We start from the raw sequence: 12349 nt of genomic DNA, 5'->3' as shown, positions 1-12349 counted from the left end.
TCTCTGAACCCTGTTCACACAGGTTATATACAGATGATCAGGTTTTTAAATACATCAGATAGGGATTGCATACATTAGTTAGGACTGCTCTGATAAGGGTATACCGTGAAGATTGGTAGAGCAGCTTAGTATACATTTTTTGCAAAAAACGTATCAACCAAATACCCTGTTTTTTACATCTTTTACTAGCACTTGCGGATTACTGCAACATTTTTTCAAACTGAGTGTTTTTGGTTTTACTATTCTCTTTTGTGTCTTCAGGTTTCTTGGTGGTGTGTGAACATGATCATACAGACTTGTTCACTGTGCAAGTAGCCCATGTGTTCCTGTTTCCTGGGAGACCAGAATGTATAGTCGCGTTCGTTGCAGTGGAAGTATCTCCATACATCATGTAGATTAGAGGTGCTAATGAGTTGAGCGGCTTCGCCCCTGGATATTGAGGCGGACGAGCAGTCCAGGTTTTTAGATACAGGGATGTTAAAGTCACCTGCGATCAACTTATAACCGTGGTTAAAGCCATTCAGTGTCTGAAAGAATGCCGTTAGAAATTTGATTTGACCGAAGTTGGGGGCATAGACTGAGGCAATAGTGTAGGGGGAGTTGTTAATTAGACATAGTACTATAAGGAATCTGCCCATAGGGTCAGCTACAGATTTGATCAATTGGAAAGAGTTCGCTTTGCTGAAAAAGACGGCAACTCCAGCTTTTTTAGATTGATTGTTAGCAAAGAATTGATGTGGAAATAGGCCTGAGTGCATTCTAAAGTTGTCGCACCCAAGCAAGTGGGTTTCTTGAATGCATATGATGTCGTGGCGGGTTTTAGAAAGTTGGCGCCAAACCAGCGACCTCTTCCCAGGAGAGATAAGGCCGTTGACATTAATAGAATGGAGTGAGATACTCATTATCAAAATCAAAAGGGGTACTGATTATGTCTTGTACTCTGGCGAGAGGTGTGATCTTATGACAGCAAAGCGGACCAACCAGGTTTACCAGCAAATAGGATGGTGGGGTGAGGGTGGGTAGGGAGGAAAAGAGGGAAGGGAGGAATAACAGGGTAAACATCAGAACATGAAAGTCCATTCAGGCAAAACCTGAATCCGAAGGTGAAAATCTGCAAACAATCCACCTGTGGGGCAAAACGCTGAGGCAGTCCCAGCAGAAAACTACTCTCGGTAGTGAAAAAAGTTTAAAAGGGGGATGGGAGGCAAAAAGAAAAAAAAAAAGGAAGATAAGAAATTGGGAGGAAAAAAGAAAAACAAAAGTTATGCGGGAAAAGGAAAAAAGAATTCCAGCCAGGAACCATTGATTGTGGAGTCAGGCAACCTTCCAGTCAGGGATGATCCGGCGTCTTCCCGGTTTGGCGCCTCCGGGCCCAGGAGTAGCCGAGGAAGAAGGCGGAGGGATGGGGAGATTCAGTCCCCACTGGGTTAGGGTCTTCGCAGCTTGAGCAGGGCTTGAGCACGTGGTGACTGAGCCATCTCTGCGGATGCAGAGTTTGGTGGGAAAGCCCCAACGATATAAAATGCCGTTTTCTCTCAGGGCTGTGGTATAAGGCAAGAAGGCGTTACGTTGAGCCAGAGTTCCGGGGGACAGGTCTGGGAAGACGGAGATGTTGGCAAACCGTTCCGGGAGTGTTGGTTTGCCCCTTAGTGCCTGTAAAAATTCCTCCTTCATGATGAAGAAATGTATACGAGCCAGCACATCTCTGGGAACGGAGGGTCCTAGTCCTGAGGGCTTGGGGATCCGGTGGATGCGATCAATAATAATTCCCTCTTTAGTTGCATTAGGGAGGACTGCAAGTATAAAATCTTGTAAGAAGGATCTAAGGTCTTCTGAGGACACAGTTTCATCAATGCCTCTGAGCTTAACATTGTTTCTTCTAGATCTGTCCTCCAAATCCAAAGTTTTAGAGTACATTTTAGTGGCAAGAGAAGCATCCCATAGCTCATTGTGCGAGGCCACAAGCTCTGTCATTTTTTGCTCTAAGTGATCTGTGCGACCTCCCAGCTCCTCCACCTCCCCTTTAAGGTCTGCCAGCATGGCGCGCATATCTTCCGGCAAGGAAGTGCGGAGGTCTCCCAGCATGTCCCTCATCAGGGACGCTGTGATCGGAGCATCGGCGGAGTCAGCTGCAGCCGCGCTTGAGGAGGACGATTGTGAGCCCCGCCGCGCTGAGCGGGAAGATCTGGGTGACAGCGGCGCCATCTTGGATTTCTGGCGCTGCTGGGGAGAGGCGGCGAAAAAATCCACAATGCGCCTGGCGGGGTCCCGGGAGTCAGCCTTCGTTTTCCCCATGTACTCACCGGCGGGTGAGGGATTGGAGCGGGCAGCAGCAGGACCGGAAGGGCCGTGGGTGAGTCGTTATGTGCCGCTTGGTTCTATCTGGCAGCGGAGCTCCCGCGCTATGCGACCTTCTCCATTAGCGGTCAGGCCACGCCCCCGCGTACAGCAGGTTTTCTGAGCAGGCTGACCTCAGGTCAGATTTATTAACGTGAAAGCAACATAGATAAAACAAAACATAAAAATAAATCCTAGCCTGTCCGGCGCTAACTAAACCAACACGTTGCTATCTCAACAACTGGGGGGGCTTCTCCCACCCAGCTAACATCACACGATTCTTGAGCACAGCTCTCACTCACGTTTGTCTCACACGTTTGTCTCACGTTTGTGCCCCAGGCTGACGCTGGAAACCCCCAGCTGGTCATCCTTTATTCCTGCACTTGTTAACCCATTAGCATCCTGAAGATACTGAGTGGCCTAATTCACATAGGACAAATACCTGGGCGAGATAAACCTGCCCCCAACTACCACACCGACATGAGTCTTACAGTACATACAAAGAAAAAGGACCGCACTTGGATAGCAACTATTGTGCATCCGCGTTCTGTCTGTTTTTTGCTCACCAGTAGAAGTTTTTCTTTCTAAATCTGAGCCAAACAGATGATATACAGGTGATAAGTAAGGACAAGGGGACCACAAACAGGAACAGATTGATCCAGCATCCTGAAGAAAATTGATTTATGTGTGTAGTAGATAAAAAAGTGATTCATGAATTTCACCAGCAGTCTCTCTGAAATCTTTTTTTTTGTTTGTTTTTTTTTTTGCACATCTGTTCTTTGTGGCATCTTTTTTTTTTTATACTGTATATGCAATAAAAATGCCAATGTTCACTTGCCTATTGAACAGGAAAAGACAGACCTCACATGGATGTAATATGGATGGCATCCGAGTGTTCTCCTTTTTTTCTCACACACATTAATTTAAATGGGCGAATTTGACACCTGACGCAGATCAAAGACTGACATGTTTGCTTTTTTCTTTTTTAGTGTTCACTTGGTCAACAAGAAACACTCACCTGTGACCAGGGGTGGATTAAGAGTAGCCGGGCAGTCTGTGCACATGATATATCACATGACATGTCAAGTCGCATGATCCCCTTTTAAAGGTGATACTGTGGTGCACATCTGTACATGGAAAACGACATGTACAGCACTGTACTTTTCCCAAGGGGATTTTTGATATTCTGTCTCTCAATGTTAAAATTAACCTACCCTAAAAATTATAGACTGTTCATGTCTTTGTCAGTGGGCAAATGTACAAAATCAGTAGGGGATCAAATACTTATTTCCCCCACTGTATGTCTATATAGAACCTATATGGCCTGAACAGTTGTGTACTTGGCTTAATGGCATCTTCTTCCAACTCGTTTCGCCCTCTTTTTGGCCATTTAAGATTCCATCAGGGAATTCTTTCAATAAGTTAAAGAAAAGGAGACCTACTGCAATGAGGATAACAGCTCTCAGGCAAGCAATATACCGACCTGTATACAGTATGAGCCCCCATATAGCCTCCTATAGTATGAGCCCCTATATATGTTATGAGTCTGCACATTGCAACCTATATACAGTACGAGCCCTCACATCCCATACACATTAATTTTATTTTATTTTTTTTTAAATCACACAGACATACCTCGCTCTCATTCCCTGACACTCTGCTCCAGTCCCCTATGCTCCACTTCTAGTCTGGCCAGCCTGTATATGCTAGCGCGCTAACACCAACTAATGGCGTCATTGCGCTTGCACGATATGGAGGCAATGGGAGCTCCCCTGAAGCTGCGCTGCCATTGTGTATCGTCGGCAGCGCAGCGCCAGGAAAGCTCTCTGCTGGATTTATGTGCACCGCATATGGCGGTGCACAGAACATGATAATCAGGGCAATCTGGCGATAGCTCCCCCGAGCCTCAGGCGGAAGCCCAGATTGCCCTTATATTGCGCCTATGCCTGTGACCAGCAACGTGCACTTTACTGCATACATGTTCTGATACTGAAATACACGGATAAGACACGGATGTGATAAGCGAAGGCTGAGTCTGGTACTGCAGATTTTCTTCGGATTTTGGGGTGAATCTGCATGTTCATGGAGGTTTGGGTACAGATTTTCATGTCGTGGATTAGAAAATCTGTAAAATGACAGAAAATTTGCAGAATGTCCTCAACATAATGTTAACCTAAAACCACCTCCACGTATATTGTATAGAAATTTCTGCAGATTCTCAGTGCTGAAAGGGACATTTCCATTCAACTGTGAAGGTTTATTCACACATTTCTGTTTGGATAATGTATGGCCTCCAAAATATGGAATAAAGAGAACCACAAAATAGTGATGCCAAAAGCTAGAGCTCGTGCTGCAGAAAACAAGCCCTGATGTAACTCCATCGTCCGAGAAATAAGTTATAACCCTTGAAATGGAGGGAGGTCAAAAGCGAATTGAGGCCCAGCAGGACTCTATGGCCGAAGGGCCTGCATAAACCTGCAGCCGGCCATGCCCAAATCATAACAGTATTGGATAAAAGTGCAGAAAAAATCTACAGATTGTGCGGATCACAGAGAAAATAGGAGTGCGGCAATTTACATGACTGTTTCCACTATGGAGGTGATTGTGAATGTGGCATGACCATGTAACGAGCAGCGCTGCCAGTATCCGTGTGCTGGGCAGATTGGGGCTGAGTACTCGGCCTTACCACCAGGAGTTATTATATACAGACCCAGGGAGGGGGCCAAGCTATTATATACAGACCCAGGGAGGGGGCCAAGCTATTATATACAGACCCAGGGAGGGGGCCAAGCTATTATATACAGACCCAGGGAGGGGGCCAAGCCATTATATACAGACCCAGGGAGGGGGCCAAGCTATTATATACAGACCCAGGGAGGGGGCCAAGCTATCATATACAGACCCAGGGAGGGGGCCAAGCTATTATATACAGACCCAGGGAGGGGGCCAAGCTATTATATACAGACCCAGGGAGGGGGCCAAGCTGCGAGTCGCAGGAGGAGAAGGGGCGGAGACTTGATGTGAAGAAGAAGCAAACATGGAGTCAGTTGTGAGGTAATGTGAGGAGAGAAAGGAGAAATATGTAGTGATAAGATTCCTGTTGGAAATGTGATAAAAACCTAAGGTAACAAACGTAGATAATGATGAATACAATGTTTAGAGATACATAAATAGTCAATGTAGTCAGAGTCCCACTGAATAAAAGCAAATAAAATGGCCGAAGTGTAATGAGATTATAACCTGACTGGAGGAGGAGGAAGTGACAGGAATGTAAAGAAGTGTTCTCATTTTTAACATTATGGCTCCAACAGTAGCTGGATTGGATGTCCTTAAAGTGAACTGTCCGAGTAATGCAGACATATGTCGTACAGTCTTGTTATAAAGCACTCGGGCGCCATTTATGTTTGTCGTCATGGATTTCGTTTTCAAGCTGGACTGCATGCACATCTCCATTGCAGCGTCTGTCACATTTGGTGCTGGTGTCTGATTTGCCACAGCCTAAATATAACAAAGCTGATGTGAACAGAGTGTTATCAGGACTGCAATTGTCGTCCATGACAGCCTCCGCTCGCAATCCCAAGCGTGTCTCCTAATAATTTTGGTCTCAACAATAGTCAAATCGTAGTAAGGTTATAAACAGACCAAGAACATAAAGAAAACCTTAAAATGATGAATTTTAAATAGATATATTTCTTTTACAATCAAAAGAACATATCGAACATGATCAGAAATAACTTAACCCTAATGAAACACCCTAAAGTGGCCCCTATCCTCTTACTCTGGCTGATAGCGGAGGTTGGCACCCTAGATAATGCAAGGTGGCACCCTCGCTCCACGGTAGTTGTCCCTTTTTCACCCTAGAAGTCCCTATAATAGAACTATCAAAAATTAGAGGAGAGTAACATTCATACCTAAAATGTAGCCTAATAGCTATACAGAAAAAGCAAGAGAAAATAAAGGCAGATGGCAAACTGTCCTTATAATTCGGCACTTGATGCTGTGCCTTAATCCAAGGTCGCTGCACCCTAATGAGTGAGTTAATACATAGAAGAAAGAGATGCCTTATGTCTAGGAATAGATGCCTCGTCAATTTAATAAGTCTTGCTATGAAGGCTAAACCATAGAGCAACACAGAGGAAGCCAGACCCATGTTATAACACATTCTCTTTGGTAAAGAACAGTCTTTGTCTCACTTTTATGTTTTAATAAGGGGAAATGTATAAAAGCAGAAAAAACACACAGAAACCCCCCCTCCCCACACACACACACACACACACACACACACACTTCAAAGCGGCAATACAAAAGACCTTGTGGTCTATATTATTCCCACATAGCGCCTTACAAACATGCACAACTCTTCATTTGTACATAGATATGTGTGCACTGTGACCCTATTGGTCCAAAGCCTTCTCTGTGCGATACCTTACATATAGATTCAATCAGATCATCTACAGTCTCATACGATAGTAAATGTATTAAAGTGCCTGTGCTTATGATCTCTTATGATGACCTTATGGATGAGGATTTTTGATAATTTGCTCATCCCCAACTCTAAGGCCGATGTCACACTTGCGAGTGCAATGCGAGAAAGTCGCATCAATACCCGGCACTGCCGCCGCCACTCTGGACCGGAGCGTGTGGCTGCATAGAAATACATGTAGCCGCACGCTCCAGTACCGAGTGCCGGCGGCAGTGTTGTTTCTTGCATTGCACTCGCAAGTGTGACACCAGCCTAATGCACATAGTAACAAAAGCACCGCTGGTTAGGCCAAGGACGTAATATACATCCAATTCAGTGCTGATGTAGGATGATAACAAGAGGGTCTACTTATCCCCTGTTGAACGCCTTGACGCATTTCTCCATGTGTGGTTTAGCTGAGATTGACGTTGCTGTGATATTTGTTTCCCATGTTCGATTTAAATATCCCACCTCGTAAATGTGACTTCTGGTGCTCCGTTCGTGCCTCCTGGAAGTACAAATTCATTTAAACCAAGGGTCCTCAAACTATGGCCCACGGACCACATGAGGCCCACCGAGGACATTTATCCGGCCCCTGAGCCTGGCCGACATTGAACACCACTACAGTTCAATGCCGGCGGGCCCTGTAATTGCGGGCGGAATGGCGAGGAAAGGCGATGCGCGGCCCTCCGTATATAGCACAGGCGACGTGCTTGTCATTACGCCGTCTGCGCGGCCTGATGGTCACGTCGCCTGTGCCAGAAGAAGATGGAGTCGAGCGGGCACCTCTTCCGAGCAGCGGGGATATAGATGAGAACTGATATGTTTAACGCCGGGTCCAGTCTATCATGCCAATTGGGGATCTATTGGGGACATTTACCTGCCTATTGGGGACCAATGCTGCCCATTGGGGACATTTACCTGCATGTTGGGATCATTTACCTGCCTAGTGAGGACCTATACTGCCTATTGAGGACCTATACTGTCTATTTGGGACCTATACTGCCTGTTGGGGACTTTTACCTACCAATTGGGGACCTATGCTGCATATTGGGGACATTTACCGGCCTATTGGGACCAATGCTGCCTATTGGGGACCTTTGCTGCCTACTGGGGACATTTACCTACCTATTGAGGACCTATACTGCCTATTGGGGACCTTTGCCTGCCTATTGGGGACTGTCGCACCACACCAGTCAGCCTGAGGTAAAATCGGAGTTCCACCAATATGGGCACTGGTGAGGGACATTTACCTGCCTATTGGGGACCTATACTGCTTATTGGGGACTTTTACCTGCATATTGGGGACATTTACCTGCCTTTTGGGGACTCTCGCACCACACCAGTCTGAGCCTGAGGTAAAATCGGAGTTCCACCAATATGGGCACTGGTGAGGGACATTTACCTGCCTATTGGGGACCTATACTGCTTATTGGGGACTTTTACCTGCCTATTGGGAACTTTTACCTGCCTATAGGGGACCAATGCAGCCTATTGGAGACATTTACCTGCCTACTGGGGACTTTTACCTGCCTTTTGAGGACATTTTCCTGCCTATTGGGGACCAATGCTGCCTATTGGGGACATTTACCTGCCTATTGGGGACATTTACCTGCCTATTGGGGACCTATGCTGCCTATTGGGGGCTTGTACCTGCCTATTGGGAACATTTAGCTGCCTATTGCGGATTTATACTGCCTATTGGGTACAATTATTTGCCTATTGGGAACTTTTACCTGCCTATGGGGTCATTTACCTGCCTATTGGGGACATTTACTTGCCTGTTGGGGATATTTGCCTGCCTGTTGGGGACATTTACCTCCCTATTGGAGACCAATGCTGCCTTTTGGGGACCTTTACCTGCCTATTGGGGACATTTACCTGCCTGTTGGGGACATTTACCTGCCTATTGGGGACATATACTGCCTATTGGGGACTTTTACCTGCCTATAGGGGACATTTGTCTGGCTATTGGGGACATATACTGCCTGTTGGGGACCTTTACCTGCCTATTGGGGACATTTACCTGCCTATTGGGGACATTTACCTGCCTATTGGGGACCTATGCTGCCTATTGGGGGCTTGTACCTGCCTATTGGGGACATTTAGCTGCCTATTGCGGATTTATACTGCCTATTGGGTACATTAACCTGCCTATTGGGGACATTTACCTGCCTATTGGGGACATTTACCTGCCTATTGGGGACCTACACTGCCTATTTGGGATCTATACTGCCTGTTGGGGACTTTTACCTACCAATTGGGGACATTTACCTGCCTATTGGGGACATTTACCTGCCTTTTGGGGACTCTCGCACCACACCAGTCAGCCTGAGGTAAAATCGGAGTTCCACCAATATGGGCACTGGTGAGGGACATTTACCTGCCTATTGGGGACCTATACTGCTAATTGGGGACTTTTACCTGCCTATTGGGGACATTTACCTGCATTTTGGGGACTCTCGCACCACACCAGTCTGAGCCTGAGGTAAAATCGGAGTTCCACCAATATGGGCACTGGTGAGGGACATTTACCTGCCTATTGGGGACCTATACTGCTTATTGGGGACTTTTACCTGCCTATTGGGAACTTTTACCTGCCTATAGGGGACCAATGCAGCCTATTGGAGACATTTACCTGCCTACTGGGGACTTTTACCTGCCTTTTGAGGACATTTTCCTGCCTATTGGGGACCAATGCTGCCTATTGGGGACATTTACCTGCCTATTGGGGACATTTACCTGCCTATTGGGGACCTATGCTGCCTATTGGGGGCTTGTACCTGCCTATTGGGGACATTTAGCTGCCTATTGCGGACCTATACTGCCTATTGGGGACATTTCCTTGCCTATTGGGGACCAATGCTGCATATTGGGGACATTTACCTGCCTATTGGGAACATTTACCTCCCTATTGGGGACCAATGCTGCCTATTGGGGACATTTACCTGCCTATTGGGGACATTTACCTGCCTGTTGGGGACCTTAACCTGCCTATTGGGGACATATACTGCCTGTTGGGGACCTTTACCTGCCTATTGGGGACTTTTACCTGCCTATTGAGGACATTTACCTGCCTATTGGGGACATTTACCTGCCTATTGGGGACATTTACCTGCCGACTGGGGACCTACACTGCCTATTTGGGATCTATACTGCCTGTTGGGGACTTTTACCTACCAATTGGGGACATTTACCTGCCTATTGGGGACATTTACCTGCCTTTTGGGGACTCTCGCACCACACCAGTCAGCCTGAGGTAAAATCGGAGTTCCACCAATATGGGCACTGGTGAGGGACATTTACCTGCCTATTGGGGACCTATACTGCTTATTGGGGACTTTTACCTACCAATTGGGGACCTTTACCTACCTGTTGGGGACATTTACCTGCCTATTGAGGACCTATACTGCCTATTGGGCACCTATACTGCCTATTGGGGACCTTTGCCTGCCTATTGGGACCAATGCTGCCTCTTAGGGACATTTACCTGCCTATTGGGGACATTTACTTGCCTATTGGGGACATTTACCTGCCTTTTGGCGACTCTCGCACCACACCAGTCTGAGCCTGAGGTAAAAGCGGAGTTCCACCAATATTAGCACTGGTGAGGCTGAAAGGATATGGATTGGCAAGGCTGCGTTGATAGGCAGTGCAGTCTGTATGTCTCTGTGTGGGCAATGTTATTGCTGGTATATTGTTTTTGTAGCGCTGTATATATATTGGTATATTACTAATAGCCATTTGGAATCCCTAGGAAACCATTATATCAAGAAAGCGAACAATTGCTTCACTTGTGACAAATAAGCAACCGGACATTGACCAAAAGCAGGCCCATAGTTCCCATTGAAATATCGGTAAGTTTGTTGATTTAACTTTACTTGTTCTTCATTTTAAATATTGTATTTGTTCCTGTTTTGTTTTGTTTTTTTACTTTAAAATAAGATATGTGCAGTGTGCATAGGAATTGTTCATCTTTTTTTAAACTACACTGCTCCAAAAAAATAAAGGGACCACTAAAATCCCACATCCTAGATATCACTGAATGAAATATTCCAGCTGTAAATCTTTATTCATTACATAGTGGAATGTGTTGAGAACAATAAAACCTAAAAATGATCAATGTAAATCACAACTAATATCCCATGGAGATCTGGAGTTGGAGTGATGCTCAAAATCAAAGTGGCTGATACAACTTCAGTAGAAATGCCTCAAGACAAGGAAATGATGCTCAGTAGTGTGTGTGGCCTCCACGTGTCTGTATGATCTCCCTACAATGCCTGGGCATGCTCCTGATGAGGTGGCGGATGGTCTCCTGAGGGATCTCCTCCAATACCTGGACTAAAGTATCCGCCAACTCCTGGACAGTCTGTAGTGCAACGTGACATTGGTGGATGGTGTGAGACATGATGTCCCAGATGTGTTCAATCGGATTCAGGTCTGGGGAACGGATGGTCCAGTCCATAGCTTCAATGCCTTCATCTTGCAGGAACTGCTGACACACTCCAGCCACATGAGGTCTGGCATTATCCTGCATTAGGAGGAACTCAGGGCAAACCGCACCAGCATATGGTCTCACAAGGGGTCCGAGGATCTCATCTCTGTCCCTAATGGCAGTCAGCCTACCTCTGGCGAGCACATGGAGGGCTGTGTGGCCCTCCAAAGAAATGCCACCCCACACCATTACTGACTCACTGCCAAACTGGTCATGCTGAAGGATGTTGTAGGCAGCAGATAACTCTCCACGGCGTCTCCAGACTCTGTCACTTCTGTCACATGTGCTCAGAGTGAACCTGCTTTCATCTGTGAAGAGCACAGTGGTGAATTTGCCAATCCTGGTGTTCTGTGGCAAATGACAAGCATCCTGCATCGTGTAGGGCTGTGAGCACAACCCCCATCTGTGGACGTTGGGCACTCAGACCATCCTCATGGAGTCGGTTCCTACCCTTTTGTGCAGGCACATACACATTCGTGGCCTGCTGGAGGTCATTTTGCAGGGCTCTGGTAGTGCTCCTCCTGTTGCTCCTTGCACAAAGGCTGAGGTAATGGTCCTGCTGCTGGGTTGTTGCCCTCCTACGACCCCCTCCACGTCTCCTGGTGCACTGGCCTGTCTCCTGGCAGCGCCTCCAGCCTCTAGACACTACGCTGACAGGCACAGCAAACCTTGCCACAGCTCACATTGATGTGCCATCCTGGATGAGCTGCACTACCTGAGCCATTTGTGTGGGTTGTAGAGTCCGTCTCGCTACCACGAGTGTGAAAGCACAGCCAACATTCAAAAGTACTAAACACATAAACAAATTATCTGCGCTGGATCCTCTTACTCCGTAACCTCACAGACTAAGTGTCTGTGAACTATTAAAATAGGGGTAGTGAAAAAAAAATATATACCCACTTAATATCAATAAAATAATAATAAAATAGAAACCAAACTAGTTGGTATACGTAAATGCATGAACCCCTATGCGGAAAAACACAATCGGTATATGTAGCACAGATCAGGTAATAGTGCACAGATACCTCATAAATGCAGGAACGTCCGGTATTACC

Source organism: Ranitomeya imitator, chromosome 2 (genome assembly GCF_032444005.1).
Source record: "Ranitomeya imitator isolate aRanImi1 chromosome 2, aRanImi1.pri, whole genome shotgun sequence".
NCBI lineage: Eukaryota > Metazoa > Chordata > Amphibia > Anura > Dendrobatidae > Ranitomeya > Ranitomeya imitator.
This window is presented reverse-complemented; position numbering follows the sequence as displayed.